The sequence below is a fragment of the Mercenaria mercenaria genome, chromosome 17 (assembly GCF_021730395.1).
Source record: "Mercenaria mercenaria strain notata chromosome 17, MADL_Memer_1, whole genome shotgun sequence".
Classification (NCBI taxonomy): Eukaryota; Metazoa; Mollusca; class Bivalvia; order Venerida; family Veneridae; genus Mercenaria; species Mercenaria mercenaria.
In genome coordinates this window covers 14,779,951-14,786,110 of record NC_069377.1, presented here as the reverse complement: position 1 = coordinate 14,786,110, position 6,160 = coordinate 14,779,951, and positions in this window count along the sequence as shown.

The following is a 6,160-nucleotide window of genomic DNA, read 5'->3' as shown; positions in this document are numbered from 1 at the left end:
GATGTTATAATAGTAAAGATAGTATAGAATATGAAAAAATTAATTATTATTTTATGTAGGGATAATACACGTTTTTTTGTGTATAAACGTCTGCAGAAGCCCGCGGGATTGTTTGTGACCGAGACCGAAGGTCGAGGTCACAAACATATCCCAAGGGTTTCTGCAGACGTTAATACACAAAACAAACGTGTATTGTCGCTATTCTTGTATAAAAAAATATTTCACGACGATTTATGTATTGTTTTCATATGTGATGACTTGACGATTCCGGTACATTTTTTATTTACCATTCCTGTTGTTCTTGGAAACGGTAAACATGTTTTAAATATCCGTATCCAGGGCCCGGAAATAAACAACACTATCAAAAGCACATCCTGAAGGTTTTTAAGCGATCTTTTTATCTCTCATTATTACAAACATAAAATTACCAATTATTGTTCATATCATTTCACAATTTGGTGGACTCGATCACAATTTCAAGAACAATAACTTTGCATTCGAGTTATATTGAGTACGGACACGCAGTTGGAGTACGGATGAGTACGAACGTAGTGTCAAGTTTCCAAGCTGTTTATATAAATTCTTCGAGAAATTAGATAAAAACATACCGACTGATACTTACCAAAATCATAAATATAATACCTAAAAAGGAACAATAGCACAAGTTACACGCGATACTTATTTATTCACAGTTATTTACAATAACTGAACAGGCGCTTTTTAAAGGGAGTGAACTCTAAGAGAAGCTAGTGCGTACATTGATGGGGGCAGTACGTTTGGGGTTGGAAACAGATACAGCTAAACATACTATGGATTACATTGTATCTATAATGCTACAAGAAGAGGTTGATAAGGAAGAAACAAGACGCAGATGCCAAATATCAGTGTGCGCAAAAATACATACATATAGCCCTGGCAAAGCATTTCAAAAATAAAAATCATGTATTAACAGCACGTGAATTGCCTTGTTTGCACACGATTTTTCTCCCGTTTATACATGGGCGGATCCAGTGAAAAAAGTAGTTTTTATGCAAGAATAATGGCTAAAACTTGGAAAATTCGTTTTATTTCAAGTAATCAAAAAACCAGCCCCGATTCCATATAAATTATGTTATATTTTACAGAAAGATTATAAAAAGCTTTTTATTGTATCATCGTAGATCTTCACTGCGCACCTACACATCAAAATAAGCTCAATATTATACAGTGCGTGAATATGTCTATTTGGTGTGCATTACATATTAATCAAAATATTTGCAAATCGCACAATTCATGTAATCTATATTTGCAAATGTAACAGCCACTTTATCGACTGAATGATATGCATAATTTAGAAAAGTATCATACTAGACTTTAAAGAAAATCTAAACTACCAATCGGATGGAATCAGGATCTATTAGTTTACTATTTTTGCAAAAGAAATATTATTTTGCTGTAGCGATGTTATTGGACGAGTAAAATTAAAAATGACCTATATTTAACATGATCTATTGATGAGCAACATAAGAAAGTTAAACGACAGGAAGCATAATATCCGACTGATGCAGTCCTGATATAAACAAAAAGTGCACTGATCAATGGGTATGATCATATTAACTAAGTAAAACTAGTTTTACTCTTCAAGAAAAATAATTTGCGTTTTCCATAAATATTTAAATGTGGTCATAAAATGGAATTTGTGTAAAGAACGGGAAACCGGCTTTGGTGAATGAACTCTTTTAACCTTTCAATGCTTTTAACCTTTTAGCTTTTTTCAATGAAACGTAGTATTTATGTCGAATTTTATGTCAAATTTCGGAATTAAAATATTTTGCAGTTTATTTATCGCGTGGAAGGGATTTCTTTACTCATACGCTACTTGATTTTACTTTGATAGCAGTTATATGTTGAGGTAACTACAACTTTACAATAAACTCATGTTCTATCTACTTTATAGGACACATTTCACAGCTTATTTAGCTTGTAAAAGGGCTGAATCCGTCAAATGCAGAAAGAGTTATATTATGCTTCCTGCTTTTCACTTTTTATGTTTCTGATACAGGAATAAAGGATTAAGATATTCGCCATATTATATGATGTATACCACTTAAACTCAGCTGAAATAACCGCTAAAGAAAAGTTTGTGTTTTAGCGTCATTCTGATTTAGCCTACAAAATTATGAGACAAAACGTTAAAGATTAGTTTAAGAATATTTTATTGCAAATGTTACACAAGATACATTCATACACATACAGACAGACATAACAACACAAGCAATAGGATATTGACGGAAGTATTGAAATACTTATCGAGTCAACCTCCGGAAAGATAATATTTACAATAATACGGATGGCTGTTAAACTAATGTGTAACACATTCTTAGTTATTCATGAAAAGGAAAAAAAGCAAAATGAAAAACCAAAAAGAAAAAGGAAAAACAACAAAATGCTCAGAAATGGAAGGTAAAGATGAAATAAAAGTATTAGTACATCGCCTTTTTAGTATTTAGAATATTTTAGCAAAATTAGGTAACCATAATGGTTAATGTATGAAATAGTACATAGAAGAACTATATTCTCTAGAATGAAAAGGGAAGGAAGAAAATATGTAGAGAAAATGTTCAGCTGCCCAAAACCACTCCTAGCTTTATATACTTAACAGTCTTGTTGTCTGGAGATAATGACAGTGTGAAACAGTATAGGGGTCAGATCACAAGTCAAGCGAACCTATGGCTTCCAAGGATAAATTGTTGGACAGCTGTGAAGATTTGTCTGTTGTCAGTATCAGACAGAGAAGTATCACCATAAAGTAAGGTGTTAACCGTGATAGACTGGGTGAAATTACCAACAGAAATTAACATTACATGCCGAGGAAGGTAATACAGTCTACATTCAAGCAGAAAATGTGAGCTGGTCTCGGGTTGTCCGCAATGACAAAGCGGAGAGTTAACAATATTACGTAAGAACAAATGATAATGACCACTGCATTTCATACGAAGTCTAGCATGAAGAATTTGTGCTTTTCTACTTCCACAGTAATAATAAGAGGGAGTTTGACGCTGGTCGGCCTTAAGACGCCTCTTTAACACACTAAGCGACGGTGCATTTTTGATGTCATCCGAAAGATCGTTCCATTCGCGCACAGTCAAAGGAAGAAAGGAATTGAAGTATTGTGAAGTGCGAGAAGCCACCAAGCGGAGATCACCGGAATTGCGAAGGCTGTAGTTGGAAACTGAATTAACGACTGGCGGGACGAGACTGATCAGATACGAAGGAGAAGTGCCTCTGCACATTTGAAAAAACATGATAATTCTGTGATCGCGCCTTCTATCTTCAAGCGTCCTCCAATTCACCTCTAGTCTTAAGTCATGCAGTGATACTAGCTTGGTGGCTCCAGTTACGATTCTGGCACACTCATTTTCAATTTTGTCAAGTTGTTCCTTTTCATATGCTGTGCAGTTGTTCCAGATTACATCTGCATATTCCAAAATCGGTCGTATAAAGGAAAGGTATATCGTTTCAAGAGATCTTCGATCTAAGACAATTTTCAGCTTGCGCATAACATGAACCCTTTTCCAAGCCTTGCTTGTTATGTAGTTGATATGATGATGCCATTTACAATCGTTTGACAGAGTGACACCAAGATGTTGATGATAGGAAACCTCAGGAATCTGGAGTCCTGCCATAAAGAGGGGTAGATGTAAATGTTGATTTGTTTTGCGAGAAAACAATAAAGATTCAGATTTTGCAGGGTTGAACTGTACTAACCATGTATCGGCCCATCTGGATATTTTCTGGATGTCCGTCTGTAGTAACTGAGTTGCCTGTTCAGGTTGGTCAACAATAATATAAAGGCTAGTATCATCAGCAAACAAGCTGATTTCACTGCCAATGTCAACTACAATGTCATTAATAAAAATCAAGAACAGAAGAGGCCCAAGAATAGATCCTTGGGGGACACCAGCACCGATACCTTTCCAAGTAGAAGAGGTTCCAGGAAGGATAACCCGTTGGTGTCTATTGAAAAGATAGTTAGAAAACCATTCAAGTAAAGATCCAGTAATACCTGCATTTTGTAGTTTTACAAGAAGACCTTTGTGCCAAACCTTGTCAAAAGCTTTGCTGATGTCAAAAAAGACAGCCCTAACCTCAATCCCTTCATCTAGAGCTTTGCAAAATGTATTGTAGAGAAGGGTCAACTGACTGACAGTGGAGTGGCCAGGTAAGAAACCAGACTGCACCGGGGTTAGAAAATTTGCGTCATGAAGGTGATTGTAAATATGTTTAAATAAAACTTTTTCAAATGCTTTTTCTACACAGCTGAGAAGGGATATAGGCCGATAGTTGTTTGGGAGAGAGGAGTCGCCTTTCTTAAAAACAGCACACACGTTTGCATCTTTCCAGGACAGAGGAACGTTTGCTGAGTGCAGAGAATAGTTGAATAAAGAACAGAGAGGGCCGGAAAGTTGCCGAGAAGCCTCGCGCAGTATACGGTTACTAATTCCGTCGGGACCAGAAGCCTTCCCTATTTGCAAGTTTCTGAGAACATCGTCAACTTCATTCTGGATAAGAGTCACAGATGATAGCTGGCGTTCAACTGGAGGGACGGTTGGATTCGGTGGAATTTTACCGTCATCATTTAGTTGAGTCTGATTTGCAAAGTACGTATTTAAAAGGTCAGCCTTTTCTGCATCACTTGTGGTTGGCATATTAGTGACAGGATCGATAAGGGGTGGGATAGAAACAGAAGAATCTTTAGTTATGAAAGGCTTCAATGTATTCCACCAGTCTTTTGAAGAAGATGTGCAGGTTTTAAGTTTGTCTACGAGATTAATGTAGTACGTGGATTTGGCCTGCTTGATGGAACGTATAGTGTCATTACGGATCCTTCGAAATTTAGACCAGTGCTCGACAGATCCCGACAGTTTTGCTTTTTTATATGCACGTTTACGCCTCCGAATACACCGTCGTATTGCGCTTGTCATCCATGGGACATCTCTAGGACGTACAGTAACAGTTTTATTTGGAATAAGGTTTTTACATATCGATAAAATTGTGTCTGTTATGTTAGAAGCGTACGCATTGACATCTGCGTTGGAACACGATTCCCAATCTGCTGACGAAAGACTTTGTCGCAAGAGGTCAACGTTAAAGATTGACCTCTATACAGGAAGAGAGATTTTACAGAACCAAGCAGCACCACAATATACCAGACCAATTACGGCAAAGCGCCTAGCAGTACTGGTACTGATGATAAACCCGGACAGATGATAAAGTCGACCACCTTGGAAATATTCAATTGCAATTGGTTATTTATAAAATTGAACACACCATCTATCGATAATAGTTTCCACTTACAACACCAACTGGTGTAAATAAAAACAAAATTGGTAAATATTCTGTATAAATAAATGAATTACATTTATCTGTATAAAAACTATTTATCCAAAATTACTGGGGAAGAGGGTGTTTTTTGCGCATGCTCACTGTCGCCACATGAAGGCCTAACATTGGGTCACTTTTCATTACTTGATCAGGAATGACTGTTGAAGCTTTTTGGGGAAAGTTTCGATGTAATACTACGAAGAAAAATTTGTAAATGACAAAGTGGTCGAATTTATCATTAGTCAACCTTCATACAGTCCCCATTTTATAAGCCCCTTTCAGGGCCTCACTTCGTGTGAGTTTGCTAACTAAATATAAATTTGAATTATGTAAAGTTTTCAGCAAATGTTAAGCTTTATTTTGATACCGACCATTGGTTACAAATTGCAGAAATAAAAAAGTTACACGTAAAAAACCTCATTTTCTGTTCGGGTTTATCATCAGTACCAGTATAAACGATAGTGCATATTCAACAGGTCCACTATCCCAGTAAGATGAGTTTTGATTTGAATTACATATTTATACTGGTTCAACATTTGCATATACATGTATACTCGAATCTCTGTTATCATGTCTTACAATTTAGCCTTTTTAACTGACTGGGTCCACAATCTTTATAAATTCAATATATCCTCGAGTGTCAGTTAACCTTCAGGGAGAAAATATATAGTTTCTCTGGTCCCATTTAGTATTTATTTTCACTCCAATAATACTTCTTATTCTTTATGTTTATGACGCAATTCTGTTCTATGTATTAACTTTCCCTATCATATTCTTGTAATGTATATGTTTTCAC